Here is a 20,694-nt window from a genome sequence, read left to right as displayed (position 1 = left end):
GTTTCTGGGGTTAAAATGTGTCTTAATCCAATGCAAGTGACTAATTATAAGAGTTTGAGATGTATTTGGAGAGTTTAAAAGCCACTTATACCCATTTTGTCCCAAAACAGGCTAAAACCAAGAAAAAATTGCTTAGAAGCTGTAAACAGCTATGCTAATGTTTTTGGGGTTAAAATGTGTCTTAATCCAATGCAAATGACTAATTATAAGAGTTTGAGATGGATGTGGAGAGTTTAAAAGCCACTTATACCCATTTTGTCCCAAAACAGGCTAAAACCAAGAAAACATTGCTTAGAAGCTGTAAACAGCTATGTTAGTGTTTGTGGGGTTAAAATGTGTCTTAATCCAATGCAACTGACTAATTATAAGAGTTTGAGATGTATTTGGAGAGTTTAAAAGCCACTTATACCCATTTTGTCCCAAAACAGGCTAAAACCAAGAAAATATTGCTGAGAAGCACTAAACAGCTTTGTTAGTGTTTCTAGGGTTAAAATGTGTCTTAATCTAATGCAAATAACTAATTATAAGAGTTTGAGATAGATGTGGATAGTTTAATAGCCACTTATACCCATTTTGTCCCAAACCAGGCTAAAACCAAGAAAACGTTGCTTAGAAGCACTAAACAACTTTGTTAGTGTTTTTGGGGTTAAAATGTGTCTTAATCCAATGCAACTAACTAATTATAAGAAATTGAGATAGATGTGGATAGTTTAAAAGCCACTTATACCCATTTTGTCCCAAAACAGGCTAAAACCAAGAAAACATTGCTTAGAAGCTGTAAACAGCTATGTTAGTGTTTCTGGGGTTAAAATGTGTCTTAATCCAATGCAACTGACTAATTATAAGAGTTTGAGATGCATTTGGAGAGTTTAAAAGCCACTTATACCCATTTTGTCCCAAAACAGGCTAAAAACAAAAAAACATTGCTTAGAAGCACTAAACAGCTTTGTTAGTGTTTCTGGGCTTAAAATGTATCTTAATCCAATGCAACTAACTAATTATAAGAGTTTGAGATAGATGTGCATAGTTTAAAAGCCACTTATACCCATTTTGTCCGAAAACAGGCTAAAACCAAGAAAACATTGCTTAGAGGCTCTAAACAACTTTGTTAGTGTTTCTGGGGTTAAAATGTGTCTTAATCCAATTCATTTGACTCATTATAAGAGTTTGAGATATATTTGGCGAGTTTAAAAGCCACTTATACCCATTTTGTCCCAAAACAGGCTAAAACCAAGAAAATATTGCTGAGAAGCACTAAACAGCTTTGTTAGTGTTTCTGGGGTTAAAATGTGTCTTAATCTACCGCAAATAACTAATTATAAGAGTTTGAGATAGATGTGGATAGTTTAAAAGCGACTTATACCATTTTGTCCCAAAACAGGCTAAAACCAAGAAAACATTGCTTAAAAGCACTAAACAGCTTTGTTAGTGTTTCTGGGGTTAAAATGTGTCTTAATCCAATGCAACTAACTAATTATAAGAGTTTGAGATAGATGTGGATAGTTTAAAAGCCACTTATACCCATTTTGTCCGAAAACAGGCTAAAACCAAGAAAACATTACCTAGAGGCTCTAAACAACTTTGTTAGTGTTTCTGGGGTTAATATGTGTCTTAATCCAATGCAACTAACTAATTATTAGAGTTTGAGATAGATGTGGAGAGTTTAAAAGCCACTTATACACATTTTGTCCCAAAACAGGCTAAAACCAAGAAAACATTGTCTAGAAGCTGTAAACAGCTATGTTAGTGTTATGGGGTTAAAATGTGTCTTAATCCAATGCAAGTGACTAACTATAAGAGTTTGAGATGTATTTGGAGAGTTTAAAAGCCACTTATACCCATTTTGTCCCAAAACAGGCTAAAACCAAGAAAAAATTGCTTAGAAGCTGTAAACAGCTATGCTAATGTTTTTGGGGTTAAAATGTGTCTTAATCCAATGCAAATGACTAATTATAAGAGTTTGAGATGGATGTGGATAGTTTAAAAGCCACTTATACCCATTTTGTCCCAAAACATGCTAAAACCAAGAAAACATTGCCTAGAAGCTGTAAACAGCTATGTTATTGTTTCTAGGGTTAAAATGTGTCTTAATCCAATTCATTTGACTCATTATAAGAGTTTGAGATGTATTTGGAGAGTTTAAAAGCCACTTATACCCATTTTGTCCCAAAACAGACTAAAACCAAGTCCCAAAACAAGCTAAAACCAAGAAAACATTGCTTAGAAGCTGTAAACAGCTATGTTAGTGTTTCTGGGGTTAAAATGTGTCTTAATCCAATGCAAGTGACTAATTATAAGAGTTTGAGATGTATTTGGAGAGTTTAAAAGCCACTTATACCCATTTTGTCCCAAAACAGGCTAAAACCAAGAAAAAATTGCTTAGAAGCTGTAAACAGCTATGCTAATGTTTTTGGGGTTAAAATGTGTCTTAATCCAATGCAAATGACTAATTATAAGAGTTTGAGATGGATGTGGAGAGTTTAAAAGCCACTTATACCCATTTTGTCCCAAAACAGGCTAAAACCAAGAAAACATTGCTTAGAAGCTGTAAACAGCTATGTTAGTGTTTGTGGGGTTAAAATGTGTCTTAATCCAATGCAACTGACTAATTATAAGAGTTTGAGATGTATTTGGAGAGTTTAAAAGCCACTTATACCCATTTTGTCCCAAAACAGGCTAAAACCAAGAAAATATTGCTGAGAAGCACTAAACAGCTTTGTTAGTGTTTCTAGGGTTAAAATGTGTCTTAATCTAATGCAAATAACTAATTATAAGAGTTTGAGATAGATGTGGATAGTTTAATAGCCACTTATACCCATTTTGTCCCAAACCAGGCTAAAACCAAGAAAACGTTGCTTAGAAGCACTAAACAACTTTGTTAGTGTTTTTGGGGTTAAAATGTGTCTTAATCCAATGCAACTAACTAATTATAAGAAATTGAGATAGATGTGGATAGTTTAAAAGCCACTTATACCCATTTTGTCCCAAAACAGGCTAAAACCAAGAAAACATTGCTTAGAAGCTGTAAACAGCTATGTTAGTGTTTCTGGGGTTAAAATGTGTCTTAATCCAATGCAACTGACTAATTATAAGAGTTTGAGATGCATTTGGAGAGTTTAAAAGCCACTTATACCCATTTTGTCCCAAAACAGGCTAAAAACAAAAAAACATTGCTTAGAAGCACTAAACAGCTTTGTTAGTGTTTCTGGGCTTAAAATGTATCTTAATCCAATGCAACTAACTAATTATAAGAGTTTGAGATAGATGTGCATAGTTTAAAAGCCACTTATACCCATTTTGTCCGAAAACAGGCTAAAACCAAGAAAACATTGCTTAGAGGCTCTAAACAACTTTGTTAGTGTTTCTGGGGTTAAAATGTGTCTTAATCCAATTCATTTGACTCATTATAAGAGTTTGAGATATATTTGGCGAGTTTAAAAGCCACTTATACCCATTTTGTCCCAAAACAGGCTAAAACCAAGAAAATATTGCTGAGAAGCACTAAACAGCTTTGTTAGTGTTTCTGGGGTTAAAATGTGTCTTAATCTACCGCAAATAACTAATTATAAGAGTTTGAGATAGATGTGGATAGTTTAAAAGCGACTTATACCATTTTGTCCCAAAACAGGCTAAAACCAAGAAAACATTGCTTAAAAGCACTAAACAGCTTTGTTAGTGTTTCTGGGGTTAAAATGTGTCTTAATGCAATGCAACTAACTGATTATAAAAAATTGAGATAGATGTGGATAGTTTAAAAGCCACTTATACCCATTTTGTCCCAAAACAGGCTAAAACCAAGAAAACATTGCCTAGAAGCTGTAAACAGCTATGTTATTGTTTCTAGGGTTAAAATGTGTCTTAATCCAATTCATTTGACTCATTATAAGAGTTTGAGATGTATTTGGAGAGTTTAAAAGCCACTTATACCCATTTTGTCCCAAAACAGGCTAAAACCAAGTCCCAAAATAAGCTAAAACCAAGAAAACATTGCTTAGAAGCTGTAAACAGCTATGTTAGTGTTTCTGGGGTTAAAATGTGTCTTAATCCAATGCAAGTGACTAATTATAAGAGTTTGAGATGTATTTGGAGAGTTTAAAAGCCACTTATACCCATTTTGTCCCAAAACAGGCTAAAACCAAGAAAAAATTGCTTAGAAGCTGTAAACAGCTATGCTAATGTTTTTGGGGTTAAAATGTGTCTTAATCCAATGCAAATGACAAATTATAAGAGTTTGAGATGGATGTGGAGAGTTTAAAAGCCACTTATACCCATTTTGTCCCAAAACAGGCTAAAACCAAGAAAACATTGCTTAGAAGCTGTAAACAGCTATGTTAGTGTTTGTGGGGTTAAAATGTGTCTTAATCCAATGCAACTGACTAATTATAAGAGTTTGAGATGTATTTGGAGAGTTTAAAAGCCACTTATACCCATTTTGTCCCAAAACAGGCTAAAACCAAGAAAATATTGCTGAGAAGCACTAAACAGCTTTGTTAGTGTTTCTAGGGTTAAAATGTGTCTTAATCTAATGCAAATAACTAATTATAAGAGTTTGAGATAGATGTGGATAGTTTAAAAGCCACTTATACCCATTTTGTCCCAAACCAGGCTAAAACCAAGAAAACGTTGCTTAGAAGCACTAAACAACTTTGTTAGTGTTTCTGGGGTTAAAATGTGTCTTAATCCAATGCAACTAACTAATTATAAGAAATTGAGATAGATGTGGATAGTTTAAAAGCCACTTATACCCATTTTGTCCCAAAACAGGCTAAAACCAAGAAAACATTGCTTAGAAGCTGTAAACAGCTATGTTAGTGTTTCTGGGGTTAAAATGTGTCTTAATCCAATGCAACTGACTAATTATAAGAGTTTGAGATGCATTTGGAGAGTTTAAAAGCCACTTATACCCATTTTGTCCCAAAACAGGCTAAAAACAAAAAAACATTGCTTAGAAGCACTAAACAGCTTTGTTAGTGTTTCTGCGGTTAAAATGTATCTTAATCCAATGCAACTAACTAATTATAAGAGTTTGAGATAGATGTGCATAGTTTAAAAGCCACTTATACCCATTTTGTCCGAAAACAGGCTAAAACCAAGAAAACATTGCTTAGAGGCTCTAAACAACTTTGTTAGTGTTTCTGGGGTTAAAATGTGTCTTAATCCAATGCAACTAACTAATTATAAGAGTTTGAGATAGATGTGGAGAGTTTAAAAGCCACTTATACACATTTTGTCCCAAAACAGGCTAAAACCAAGAAAACATTGTCTAGAAGCTGTAAACAGCTATGTTAGTGTTATGGGGTTAAAATGTGTCTTAATCCAATGCAAGTGACTAATTATAAGAGTTTGAGATGTATTTGGAGAGTTTAAAAGCCACTTATACCCATTTTGTCCCAAAACAGGCTAAAACCAAGAAAAAATTGCTTAGAAGCTGTAAACAGCTATGTTAATGTTTTTGGGGTTAAAATGTGTCTTAATCCAATGCAAATGACTAATTATAAGAGTTTGAGATGGATGTGGAGAGTTTAAAAGCCACTTATACCCATTTTGTCCCAAAACAGGCTAAAACCAAGAAAACATTGCCTAGAAGCTGTAAACAGCTATGTTATTGTTTCTAGGGTTAAAATGTGCCTTAATCCAATTCATTTGACTCATTATAAGAGTTTGAGATGTATTTGGAGAGTGTAAAAGCCACTTATACCCATTTTGTCCCAAAACAGGCTAAAACCAAGTCCCAAAACAAGCTAAAACCAAGAAAACATTGCTTAGAAGTTGTAAACAGCTATGTTAGTATTTTTGGGGTTAAAATGTGTCTTAATCCAATGCAACTGACTAATTATAAGAGTTTGAGATGTATTTGGAGAGTTTAAAAGCCACTTATACCCATTTTGACCCAAAACAGGCTAAAAGCAAGAAAATATTGCTGAGAAGCACTAAACAGCTTAGTTAGTGTTTCTGGGGTTAAAATGTGTCTTAATCCAATGCAACTAACTAATTATTAGAGTTTGAGATAGATGTGGATAGTTTAAAAGCCACTTATACCCATTTTTTCCCAAAATAGGCTTAAACAAAGAAAACTTTGCTTAGAAGCACTAAACAGCTTTGTTAGTGTTTCTGGGGTTAAAATGTATCTTAATCCAATGCAACTAACTAATTATAAGAGTTTGAGATAGATGTGGATAGTTTAAAAGCCACTTATACCCATTTTGTCCGAAAACAGGCTAAAACCAAGAAAACATTGCTTAGAGGCTCTAAACAACTTTGTTAGTGTTTCTGGGGTTAAAATGTGTCTTAATCCAATGCAACTAACTAATTATAAGAGTTTGAGATAGATGTGGAGAGTTTAAAAGCCACTTATACACATTTTGTCCCAAAACAGGCTAAAACCAAGAAAACATTGTCTAGAAGCTGTACACAGCTATGTTAGTGTTCTGGGGTTAAAATGTGTCTTAATCCAATGCAAGTGACTAATTATAAGAGTTTGAGATGTATTTGGAGAGTTTAAAAGCCACTTATACCCATTTTGTCCCAAAACAGGCTAAAACCAAGAAAAAATTGCTTAGAAGCTGTAAACAGCTATGCTAATGTTTTTGGGGTTAAAATGTGTCTTAATCCAATGCAAATGACTAATTACAAGAGTTTGAGATGGATGTGGAGAGTTTAAAAGCCACTTATACCCATTTTGTCCCAAAACAGGCTAAAACCAAGAAAACATTGCTTAGAAGCTGTAAACAGCTATGTTAGTGTTTCTAGGGTTAAAATGTGTCTTAATCCAATTCATTTGACTCATTATAAAAGTTTGAGATATATTTGGAGAGTTTAAAAGCCACTTATACCTATTTTGTCCCAAAACAGGCTAAAACCAAGAAAATATTGCTGAGAAGCACTAAACAGCTTTGTTAGTGTTTCTGGGGTTAAAATGTGTCTTAATCTAACGCAAATAACTAATTATAAGAGTTTGAGATAGATGTGGATAGCTTAAAAGCGACTTATACCATTTTGTCCCAAAACAGGCTAAAACCAAGAAAACATTGCTTAAAAGCACTAAACAGCTTTGTTAGTGTTTCTGGGGTTAAAATGTGTCTTAATGCAATGCAACTAACTGATTATAAAAAATTGAGATAGATGTGGATAGTTTAAAAGCCACTTATACCCATTTTGTCCCAAAACAGGCTAAAACCAATAAAACATTGCTTAGAAGCTGTAAACAGCTATGTTAGTGTTTCTGGGGTTAAAATGTGTCTTAATCCAATGCAACTGACAAATTATAAGAGTTTGAGATGCATTTGGAGAGTTTAAAAGCCACTTATACCCATTTTGTCCCAAAACAAGCTAAAACCAAGTCCCAAAACAAGCTAAAACCAAGAAAACATTGCTTAGAAGCTGTAAACAGCTATGTTAGTGTTTCTGGGGTTAAAATGTGTCTTAATCCAATGCAACTGACTAATTATAAGAGTTTGAGATGTATTTGGAGAGTTTAAAAGCCACTTATACCCATTTTGACCCAAAAAAGGCTAAAAGCAAGAAAATATTGCTGAGAAGTACTAAACCGCTTAGTTAGTGTTTCTGGGGTTAAAATGTGTCTCAATCCAATGCAACTAACTAATTATAAGAGTTTGAGATAGATGTGGATAGTTTAAAAGCCACTTATACCCATTTTTCCCAAAACAGGCTAAAACCAAGAAAACATTGCTTAGAAGCACTAAACAGCTTTGTTAGTGTTTCTGGGGTTAAATGTATCTTAATCCAATGCAACTAACTAATTATAAGAGTTTGAGATAGATGTGTATAGTTTAAAAACCACTTATACCCATTTTGTCCGAAAACAGGCTAAAACCAAGAAAACATTGCTTAGAGGTGTTGAAATAAGCGGAAGACTTAGAGAGATTTGAGAGGTTTAGAATGAAGAAGAAGAGTTGGTGGCGAATAGTATGAAAGAGAGTGATAATAGATTAGAATTAGGTAGAATATCTCAAATACAACACATGACAAGAGTTTAAATAGGGAGGCAGCTAGGGCGACCACATGACCTAAAGTAGAAACAAGAGAAATCGACAATTAGGAGAGAGAGAGGGGGTAGGTGATCGGTGATAGCGACTTGTCCTAGTCTTCCACTCTTGTCCACTTGCGCTTTCTCCCTAACGGCTACACAAGGGATTCTCGATCCTTCTCATGGGCCGGAGGTGAGCAGGCCTCCTCACTATCCTCACACATAGATGACTCGGCCTTAGTGCTTCACTCGGCCTCATTGCTTGCACGTACGGACGGTACGGACTGTACGGACGCCATAGGCTTATTCTTGATCAATACTCCCCCTCAAGCTTAGCCTGATGAAATGGCTAAGCTTGGAACCCGTGAAGCAGCACCTCATTAAAAACCTTGACTTAGAAAACCTCATGGGACAAAACTAAGCCAAGGGAAAAAGAGTGTGCTGTCCACGGATTAGGAAAGTTGATCACGGCCGTGTGATGTCTACAAGTCCAAGTTTGCTATGAATATAATCACAAACCTTGGGACTTGCAGATTTGGTGAAGATGTCGGCTAGCTGGTCTTGACTCCTTGTGTGGCATGGTAGAACCGCTCCCTCTTCGATCCTCTCCCTAACCTTGTGGCAGTCGCTCTCAATGTGCTTGGTCCGTTCATGGAAGACTGAGTTAGTGGCTATGTGGATCGCTGCCTCATTGTCACAATGCATTGTCATCGGCTGTCTTGTTTCAATGCCGAGATCCTTAAGTAGACCTTTCAACCATGTCATCTCATTAGTTAGCTTCCTCATAGCTCGGTACTCAGCCTCGGCACTTGAACATGACACCACCTTTTGCTTCTTAGACCTCCATGTAACTAGGTTTCCTCCAACAAAGGTGCAATATCCAGTAGTTGACCGCCTATCCAATGTGTCTCCATTATAGTCCGCATCACAATAACCCACGATCTCAGTGTTGCCGTTTTTACCCATCCAAATGCCTTGACCAGGGCTGCCCTTGAGATAGCTCAAAATCCTCTCCACTTGACTCCATTGATACTTGCTTGGAGCTTGCATGTGCTGACTCACCTGATTCACAGCATAAGAGATATCAGGTCGTGTGATAGTTAAATAGATCAACTTACCTACAAGCCGTCGGTAGCGTGTGACGTCCGGGAACGGCTCGTCCAATGGTTCGCATGGTTTGCCTTCCTTCGCCCGAATGCTCTCCCCCTTTCGCTTGAGCTGGTAATCTTCATCCAGTGGTGTAGTAGCTGGAACCGTACCAAGTTTGCCTGTCTCAGCAAGCAAGTCCAGAGCATACTTGCGTTGTGAGAGGAAGATACCCTCCGGGGAACGGCAGATTTCGATGCCGAGGAAGTATTTGAGCTCTCCGAGGTCCTTAATGTCAAAGGCAGACTTGAGAGAGTCTTTAATGGCAACAATACCGGCCTTGTCATCGCCAGTCACGATGATGTCATCGACATAAACCAGCACCACAACCAGGCCAAGTGATGTCTTGAGAGTGAAAAGAGTGTGATCAGCCTCCGATCGTCTAAAGCCATTCGCCTTAAGAGTGGAGCTGAGCTTATGGTACCAGGCGCGTGGTGACTGTTTGAGGCCATAGATGGCCTTGCGTAACCGTAAGACTTTCCCGGGAGCAACAATGTCCTCAAGACCAGGCGGAGGAGTCATGTACACTTCTTCATCTAGCTCGCCTTGGAGGAACGCGTTCTTCACATCCATTTGCCATAAGTCCCAAGAAAGGTTCACGGCCAACGATAGCACTACTCGCACGGTATGCAATTTGGCCACGGGAGCAAACGTTGCCATGTAGTCATCTCCATAGGTTTGAGTGAACCCTCGGGCCACCAGCCGTGCCTTATGCCTTTCAATCTCTCCCGTGCTCAAGAACTTGATAGTGAATACCCACTTTGAACTTACGGCCTTCTTCCCTTTGGGGAGGTCAGCCTCATCCCATGTGTGATTTCTGATCATTGCACCAGCTTCATCCTCCACAGCATCTACCCATACCTTATGTTCTTTGGCCTCCTCGTACGTTTGGGGAACCCAGTGTTCATCAACTTGGCCGAAGAAGGCTTGGTGCTCGGTCGGAAGCAGCTCGAGCGAACATACGGCTTGGATAGGATGTGCGATGGCTTGACTGTTGTAGTAGACCCTCTTATCTTTCCATGTAGAGGGGTGAGACCGGACACGCGTGCTTCGTCGTGGAGCTGGTTGAGCTGGCGGCACTGATTGGCTGGACTGAGTGACATCTCCGATGACCGGTTCAGCATCAGGTCGTGTCTCGGTCAGGCTTGAGTTTGGCTCGGGCATCTCATGTGCCTCGGTCATGCTCTGGTTTGACTCGGGCATCTCATGGTCCGGGGATATCATCTCGGGCATAGCACCTTCCGGCTCGAGCGTATGGTCAATGGAGCTCGGGTTGGGTTCTGGCTGAGGAAGGGCTGTGGCCGTAGGCGGATTTCCGAGATGGTCAAGGAGAAACTTAAGGCTGGAGGATCTATCATTTGGTGATGATGAAAGATCCTTCAAGCTGTTCCAGTCTTTGTTATCAAAATAACCCACATTTTCCAAGAACCGAACATCTCTTGATACATACAGCCGGCTTGTCTTTGGGTCAAAACACTTGTATCCCTTTTGAGTAGTGGAGTAGCCGATGAACATACACCTTATGCTTTTGGGATCGAGCTTACTCCGCTGTTCTCCTGGCACAAGTACAAAAGAAACACACCCAAAGACCCGTAAGTGCTCTAGAGATGGTTTAAATCCATTCAATACCTCAAATGGCGATAGGTCATTAAGGACTTTGGTTGGTGTCCGATTGATCAGGTAGCATGCGGTCATCACAGCATCACCCCAATATCGCCTTGTAACGTGTGAATGGAACATCATCGACCGTGCCACCTCCATTAGATGTCGGTTCTTCCTCTCGGCCACACCATTTTGTTGGGGCGTATAGGGACAACTTGTTTGGTGTAGTATGCCGTGTTTTGCTAGGTGTTCTCTGAATTTGTGACTTGTATACTCTCCACCATTGTCTGATCTAAGTACCTTAATTTTAGCATTGAAATGATTAGTAACATAATTTTGAAAGTTTATAAAAGCATCAAACACTCTATCCTTTGAAGGCAACAAAGTAATCCATGTGTACTTAGATTTTTCATCAATAAAAGTCACAAAATATTTGTTATTATCTCTAGAAAGGCATGGTGAAGTCCACACATCCGAGTGCACTAAATCAAAACAATGCTCATAAATAGTTTTAGACTTGGGAAAAATAGATTTGCAATGTTTACCAAGAATACAAGACTCACACATTGAACTATCAAAAGAAACACTTGGTAACATTAAAGCAAGGGCACGAGAATGAGGATGGCCTAATCTAGCATGCCACACACTATCCAAATTAACAACAAAACAAGATTTAGTAGATAAACTTGGCGAGGTTTTCTCTAGGACATAGAGATCTCCACTCCCTTGTCCCTCTCCAAGAACTTTTCCAGTCTCAATATCCTGAAAATGAACACTATTAGGACCAAAGATTGCATAACAATTCAAATCATTAGTGGTTCTCTTAACCGATAGAAGATTAGATGTGAAGGTAGGCATAAAGAAAGCTTTTGTGGTTTTATCAAATAGTTTCAAGTCCCCTATTCCTTTCACTGGTATTTGTTCTCCATTTGCAATTATAACATTTCCTAAAGCCGGTTTTATATTGTCAATTAGACTAGGATTACTAATCATGTGGTGAGAAGCACCCGAGTCTATGACAAGGGATTTACTAGGCTTAGAGGTAAAGAAAGAGATACCAGACTCCTTGAGTGAGGCAATGGAACGGATGAGCGCCTCAAGGTCTGATTTCCTAACCACTTCTCCATAGGCTGCGGTCATGGCTGCCTCATCTCCTTGCTTTGACGGCCCGGCTCCCTTGTCGCTAACCGCTTCCTTTGAAAGGTTTGCTTTGAACTTGGCCGGTTTGAGATGAGGGTGGAGGACCCAGCACTTGTCTTTCAGGTGACCCCGCCTCTTGCAGTGGTCGCATATCCACACCTTCCTCTCCTCTTGCTTGTACACTCCTTTATTAGCCGTAGCAAGCTCCCCCTTACCGCTAAACAAGTCAAGAGAACCTTGCTCTCTTTGGATTTGTGAACAAATGTCTTCAAAAGAGGGAAGTTTCTCTGCCCTGAGGATGTGCTTCAAGAGATCGTTGAAGGATGGGTTTAAAGTAAGAAGGAGACCAAAGATCTTGTCTTGCTCCTTTCTTTCAGTCAACACACTCGGATCGAGTGTACTCGGCCGCAACATGTCAAGCTCGGACCATAAAGCTCGAAACTTGCCAAGATGTTTAGTGAACTCCACATCATCTTGGTTAAGCTCATTTATGGCCTTCTTGACCTCAAAGACCCGAGTCAAGTTGGAGATATTGCCATAGACACCTTTAAGTGTCTCCCACAACTCCTTGGCCGTCTCGCAATATGAGTAGGCCTCAAGGATTGGTGTGTCAAGAGAGTTTTGGAGAACAGATAGGACAACTTGGTCTTCTTGGAACCACTTGGCCTTCCTCTCGCTCTCTTTTTCTACTTCCTCCTCGGAAGCGCCTTCATCTTCTCCTTTTAGGTTTTGTTTTGGAGCATAGTCACTCTCGACATGACTCCAAAGACCACGACCTCCAAGGGCAGTTCTTGTGGTTCTAGTCCACAGCAAGTAGTTTGTTCCTTTGAGAACAACCGGCATGACAATGGGTTTGGCATTTTCCATGGTTTAACCGCTATGGACCGATGGACAAAGCTTTTACCCGGAGAATAAAGAGAAATAGGACTGAGAATCGAGTGAATAAGAATGAAGAATGGAAGAATAGAAGAGATAGGTTATCAAGAACGACAACCTGGCTCTGATACCATGTTGAAATAAGCGGAAGACTTAGAGAGATTTGAGAGGTTTAGAATGAAGAAGAAGAGTTGGTGGCGAATAGTATGAAAGAGAGTGATAATAGATTAGAATTAGGTAGAATATCTCAAATACAACACATGACAAGAGTTTAAATAGGGAGGCAGCTAGGGCGACCACATGACCTAAAGTAGAAACAAGAGAAATCGACAATTAGGAGAGAGAGAGGGGGTAGGTGATCGGTGATAGCGACTTGTCCTAGTCTTCCACTCTTGTCCACTTGCGCTTTCTCCCTAACGGCTACACAAGGGATTCTCGATCCTTCTCATGGGCCGGAGGTGAGCAGGCCTCCTCACTATCCTCACACATAGATGACTCGGCCTTAGTGCTTCACTCGGCCTCATTGCTTGCACGTACGGACGGTACGGACTGTACGGACGCCATAGGCTTATTCTTGATCAATAAGAGGCTCTAAACAGCTTTGTTAGTGTTTCTGGGGTTAAAATGTGTCTTAATCCAATGCAACTAACTAATTATAAGAGTTTGAGATAGATGTGGAGAGTTTAAAAGCCACTTATACCCATTCTGTCCCAAAACAGGCTAAAACCACGAAAACATTGCTTAGAAGCACTAAACAGCTATGTTAGTGTTTCTGGGGTTAAAATGTGTCTTAATCCAATGCAACTGACTAGTTATAAGACTTTGAGATAGATGTGGAGAGTTTAAAAGCCACTTATACCCATTTTGTCCCAAAACAGGCTAACACAAAGAAAACATTGCTTAGAAGCTGTAAACAGTTATGTTAGTGTTTATGGGGTTAAAATGTTTCTTAATCCAATGCAACTAACTAATTATAAGAGTTTGAGATAGATGTGGAGAGTTTAAAAGCCACTTATACCCATTTTGTCCCAAAACAGGCTAACACCAAGAAAACATTGCTTAGAAGCTGTAAATAGTTATGTTAGTGTTTATGGGGTTAAAATGTGTCTTAATCCAATGCAACTAACTAATTATAAGAGTTTGAGATAGATGTGGAGAGTTTAAAAGCCACTTATACCCATTCTGTCCCAAAACAGGCTAAAACCAAGAAAATATTGCTTAGAAGCACTAAACAGCTATGTTAGTGTTTCTGGGGTTAAAATGTGTCTTAATCCAATGCAACTGACTAGTTATAAGACTTTGAGATAGATGTGGAGAGTTTAAAAGCCACTTATACCCATTTTGTCCCAAAACAGGCTAACACCAAGAAAACATTGCTTAGATGTAAACAGTTATGTTAGTGTTTATGGGGTTAAAATGTATCTTAATCCAATGCAACTAACTAATTATAAGAGTTTGAGATAGATGTGGAGAGTTTAAAAGCCACTTATACCCATTTTGTCCCAAAACAGGCTAAAACCAAGAAGACATTGCTTAGAAGCTGTAAACAGCTATGTTAGTGTTTCTGGGGTTAAAATGTGTCTTAATCCAATGCAACTAACTAATTATAAGAGTTTGAGATAGATGTAGAGAGTTTAAAAGCCACTTATACCCATTCTGTCCCAAAACAGGCTAAAACCAAGAAAACATTGCTTAGAAGCACTAAAGAGCTATGTTAGTGTTTTTGGGGTTAAAATATGTCTTCATCCAATGCAACTGGCTAGTTATAAGACTTTGAGATAGATGTGGAGAGTTTAAAAGCCACTTATACCCATTTTGTCCCAAAACAGGCTAACACCAAGAAAACATTGTTTAGAAGCTGTAAACAGTTATGTTAGTGTTTATGGGGTTAAAATGTTTCTTAATCCAATGCAACTAACTAATTATAAGAGTTTGAGATAGATGTGGAGAGTTTAAAAGCCACTTATACCCATTCTGTCCCAAAACAGGCTAAAACCAAGAAAACATTGGTTAGAAGCACTAAACAGCTATGTTAGTGTTTCTGGGGTTAAAATGTGTCTTAATCCAATGCAACTCACTAGTTATAAGACTTTGAGATATATGTGGAGAGTTTAAAAGCCACTTATACCCATTTTGTCCCAAAACAGGCTAACACCAAGAAAACATTGCTTAGAAGCTGTAAACAGTTATGTTAGTGTTTATGGGGTTAAAATGTGTCTTAATCCAATGCAACTAACTAATTATAAGAGTTTAAGATAGATGTGGAGAGTTTAAAAGCCACTTATTCCCATTTTGTCCCAAAACAGGTTAAAACCAAGAAGACATTGCTTAGAAGCTGAAAACAGCTATGTTGGTGTTTCTGGGGTTAAAATGTGTCTTAATCCAATGCAACTAACTAATTATAAGAGTTTGAGATAGATTTGGAGAGTTTAAAAGCCACTTATACCCATTTTGTCCCAAAACAGGCTAATACCAAGAAAACATTGCTTAGAAGCTGTAAACAGCTATGTTAGTGTTTATGGGGTTAAAATGTGTCTTAATCCAATGGAACTAACTAATTATAAGACATTGAGATAGATGTGGAGAGTTTAAAAGTCACTTATACTCATTTGTACCAAAACAGGCTAAAACCAAGAAAACATTGCTTAGAAGCACTAAACAGCTATGTTAGTGTTTTTGGGGTTAAAATATGTCTTCATCCAATGCAACTGGCTAGTTATAAGACTTTGAGATAGATGTGGAGAGTTTAAAAGCCACTTATACCCATTTTGTCCCAAAACAGGCTAACACCAAGAAAACATTGCTTAGAAGCTGTAAACAGTTATGTTAGTGTTTATGGGGTTAAAATGTGTTTTAATCCAATGCAACTAACTAATTATAAGAGTTTGAGATATATGTGGAGAGTTTAAAAGCCACTTATACCCATTTTGTCCCAAAACAGGCTAACACCAAGAAAACATTGCTTAGAAGCTGTAAACAGCTATGTTAGTGTTTCTGGGGTTAAAATGTGTCTTAATCCAATGGAACTAACTAATTATAAGACTTTGAGATAGATGTGGAAAGTTTAAAAGCCACTTATACTCATTTGTCCCAAAACAGGCTAAAACCAAGAAAACATTGCTTAGAAGCTGTAAACAGCTATGTTAGTGTTTATGGGGTTAAAATGTGTCTTAATCCAATGCAACTAACTAATTATAAGACTTTGAGATAGATGTGGAGAGTTTAAAAGCCACTTATACCCATTCTGTCCCAAAACAGGCTAAAACCAAGAAAACATTGCTTAGAAGCACTAAAGAGCTATGTTAGTGTTTTTGGGGTTAAAATATGTCTTCATCCAATGCAACTGGCTAGTTATAAGACTTTGAGATAGATGTGGAGAGTTTAAAAGCCACTTATACCCATTTTGTCCCAAAACAGGCTAACACCAAGAAAACATTGTTTAGAAGCTGTAAACAGTTATGTTAGTGTTTATGGGGTTAAAATGTTTCTTAATCCAATGCAACTAACTAATTATAAGAGTTTGAGATAGATGTGGAGAGTTTAAAAGCCACTTATACCCATTCTGTCCCAAAACAGGCTAAAACCAAGAAAGCATTGCTTAGAAGCTGTAAACAGCTATGTTAGTGTTTCTGGGGTTAAAATGTGTCTTAATCCAATGCATCTGACTAGTTATAAGACTTTGAGATATATGTGGAGAGTTTAAAAGCCACTTATACCCATTTTGTCCCAAAACAGGCTAACACCAAGAAAACATTGCTTAGAAGCTGTAAACAGTTATGTTAGTGTTTATGGGGTTAAAATGTGTCTTAATCTAATGCAACTAACTAATTATAAGAGTTTAAGATAGATGTGGAGAGTTTAAAAGCCACTTATTCCCATTTTGTCCCAAAACAGGTTAAAACCAAGAAGACATTGCTTAGAAGCTGAAAACAGCTATGTTGGTGTTTCTGGGGTTAAAATGTGTCTTAATCCAATGCAACTAACTAATTATAAGAGTTTGAGATAGATGTAGAGAGTTTAAAAGCCACTTATACCCATTTTGTCCCAAAACAGGCTAATACCAAGAAAACATTGCTTAGAAGCTGTAAACAGCTATGTTAGTGTTTATGGGGTTAAAATGTGTCTTAATCCAATGGAACTAACTAATTATAAGACATTGAGATAGATGTGGAGAGTTTAAAAGTCACTTATACTCATTTGTCCCAAAACAGGCTAAAACCAAGAAAACATTGCTTAGAAGCTGTAAACAGCTATGTTAGTGTTTATGGGGTTAAAATGTGTCTTAATCCAATGCAACTAACTAATTATAAGACTTTGAGATAGATGTGGAGAGTTTAAAAGCCACTTATACCCATTTTGTCCCAATAGAGGCTAAAACCAAGAAGACATTGCTTAGAAGCACTAAACAGCTTTGTTAGTGTTTAAAGGGGTTAAAATGTGTCTTAATCCAATGCAACTAACTAATTATAAGAGTTTGAGATAGATGTGGAGAGTTTAAAAGCCACTTATACCCATTATGTCCCAAAACAGGCTAAAACCAAGAAGACATTGCTTAGAAGCACTAAACAGCTATGAAGTGTTTCTGGGGTTAAAATGTGTCTTAATCCAATGAAACTGACTAGTTATAAGACTTTGAGATAGATGTGGAGAGTTTAAAAGCCACGTATACCCATTTTGTCCCAAAACAGGCTAACAACAAGAAAACATTGCTTAGTAGCTGTAAACAGCTATGTTAGTGTTTATGGGGTTAAAAAGTGTCTTAATCCAATGACACTGACTAGTTATAAGAGTTTGAGATAGATGTGGAGAGTTTAAAAGCCACTTATACCCATTCTGTCCCAAAACAGGCTAAAACCAAGAAAACATTGCTTAGAAGCACTACACAGCTATGTTAGTGTTTCTGGGGTTAAAATGTGTAAGTTTGAGAGTAGAGTAATCAAGAGATTATGGAAGAGAGTGAAATCGTGTAAAGAGTGAGGAGAGTGAACGATTGAGAGAGAGAGTGTTGGAGAAAGAGAATAAACTCTTTTCTTGCTTCAATTAGAACATACTTACAAACCATATATAGAGCTATACAAAGAGGATATTCTTTCCTAGGGTTCTATGTGCACATTAATGGGAGATAGCGACATCTCCTTATTCCTACATGTGACTAAACCTTTGACTTCCCACTTGCAAGTTGCCTAACGGCTATAATAGAAGGATCTCGATGAAGGGAGATCGTTGGAAGCTCTCCTTAGTGGATTGGGCTTATGAGATACGAGATGGCTTGGTCAGCCCATAGGTTGTCGATCGTACGGACGTCCGTACGGTTGTACGGACGGTGGTGGCCAAGGTGGTGTGCCAAACTCATACTCCCCCTCAAGCTTGACTTAGATGATCAGGCAAGCTTGACAGTCTAGGCACCCACCTCATTAAAAACCTTAGTATAGAAAACCTCATGGGAAAAAACTATACATAAGGGAAAAAGAGTGTAGGTGCCTTGTGAAAGACTCATGGCCGAGTGAGGTCTATAAGGCCGAGCTTCGAGTGAATATATTCGCACACTTGGGGACTTGCAGCTTTGGTGAGGATGTCAGCGAGTTGTTCCTTGCTCTCGGTGTGACATGGTAGGACAACTCCAAGCTTGATTTGCTCTCGCACCTTATGACAGTCCACCTCAATATGTTTGGTCCTCTCATGAAACACTGAATTGGTTGCTATGTGAATGGCAGCTTCATTGTCACAATGCATGGTGATAGGACTTGTGATTTCCACTCCTAAATCCTTGAGGAGTGCTTTGAGCCACATTAGTTCAGTTGTGAGTTTGCGCATGGCCCTATACTCGGATTCGGCACTTGAAAGCGATACGACCTTTTGTTTCTTGCTCTTCCATGTGATCAGGTTGCCTCCAAGGAATGTGCAATAGCCAGTTGTGGAGCGACGGTCTCCACGGTCTCCAGCATAGTCAGCGTCGCAATATCCTACCAACTCGGTGTTCTTGTTGCGGCCCATCCAAATGCCTTGTCCCGGTGAGCCCTTGATGTATTTAAGGATTCGGTCGACCATGTTCCAATGATGGACAGTTGGATTGTTCATGTGCTGGCTCACCTGGTTCACAGCAAAGCAAATATCAGGCCGTGTTATAGTTAAATAGATTAACTTACCTACTAGGCGCCGGTAGCGACCAACGTCCTTGTATGGTGCCTGCTCAAGCTCCCCCTGTCCTCCGGCCTTGTAGTTCTCTTCAAGAGGTGATGCCACTGCCTTTGAACCTAATTTTCCTGTCTCATTTAACAAGTCAAGAGCATATTTTCTTTGTGATAGAAATAAACCTTCCTTTGATCTACATATTTCTATCCCAAGAAAATATTTCAACTCTCCAAGGTCCTTAATATCAAAGACTGATTTCAAGAAGGTTTTAGTGTTTTGAATACCTACCGAGTCACTCCCAGTGATGATGATATCATCAACATACACTAGGATGACTACTATACCTTTGGTGCTTGGTGAGGTAAATAGTGTGTGATCAGCCTCGGATTTGCGAAAGCCTTTGTCAAGGAGGATTGTGCTCAGCTTGTGGTACCACGCCCTTGGCGACTGCTTTAGTCCATAGATGGCTTTGTTGAGCTTGAGAACCTTCCCCGGACCAATGGTGTCTTCTAGGCCCGGTGGTGGCCGCATATACACTTCATCTTCGAGCTCGCCCTGTAGGAAGGCGTTCTTCACATCCATTTGCCATAGCTCCCAATCAAGATTTGTGGCAAGAGAGAGAACCACTCGAACAGTGTGAAGTTTGGCCACCGGAGCAAACGTATCAAGATAGTCCTCCCCATATGTTTGCGTGAATCCCCGGGCTACAAGGCGTGCCTTATACCGTTCTATCTCCCCATTGCTCTTATATTTGATTGTGAAGATATACCGAGATGTGACAGCCTTCTTGCCCTTGGGTAAGTCAGCCTCGTCCCATGTGTGATTTTGCACCATGGCCGTATTCTCGGCGGCCACCGCATCTCTCCATACCTTGTGCTGCTTAGCCTCATCATAGGTCTTGGGGAGCCAATGCTCATCAATATGGCCAAGAAACACTTGATGCTCTATCGGAAAATGAGCTAAGGTGCACACGGCCTGAATCGGATGAGCAACGGCCATGTTGTTGTAGTACACACGGGTGTTCTTCCAATGACTAGGAGGATACTTGATACGTTGGCTGCGCCTAAGAGGAACTACAGCCCCAGCTTCGGAGTTGGCCCGTCCCGGAGTTATGATTTCCTCAAGCTGTTCGGCCGACTCCTCGGTTGTTTCGGCCGTGATGTCCGCGGGTGACTCCTCATGCTGCTCAGTATGGTCATCGGCATGTATATCAGGATCAGGCTCAGTGAATGGCTCAGATTGTTCTGGTGATGTTGGTCTGGCTGACTCGGTAGAGATCCTATCATTTTCAAGACCTAGCCGCTCAAGAATTACTCGGAGGTTGCGCGTCCGATCAGATGGAGAGTCGGAGAGATTACGGAGCTCATCCCAATTCTTCTCGTCATAAAAACCGTGTGTCTCCATGAACTTGACATCACGAGATACTAGAATTCTCCTTGTTGTAGGTTCATAGCACTTATACCCCTTTTGTGTAGTAGAATAGCCAAGAAACATAGCCTTTGTACTCTTTGCATCAAGCTTGTCTCTTAGCTCACCTGGTCGCAAAACATAGCACACACAACCAAACACTCGTAAGTGATCAAATGTAGGTTTGTCATTAGTTAATACCTCAAATGGAGACACATCCTTTAGAATTTTTGTTGGTGTGCGGTTAATAAGATAACAAGCGGCTAGCACAGCATCTCCCCAAAACCTCTTTGGAACCCTTGTGTGAAACATCATAGACCTTGCTACCTCCATCAGATGCCTATTCTTCCTCTCAGCCACTCCATTTTGTTGTGGTGTGTAAGGACAACTAGTTTGGTGAAGAA

Source organism: Camelina sativa, chromosome 17 (genome assembly GCF_030686135.1).
Source record: "Camelina sativa cultivar CO46 ecotype springtype chromosome 17, ASM3068613v1".
Lineage (NCBI taxonomy): Eukaryota > Viridiplantae > Streptophyta > Magnoliopsida > Brassicales > Brassicaceae > Camelina > Camelina sativa.
Note: the sequence above shows the minus strand (reverse complement) of the source record.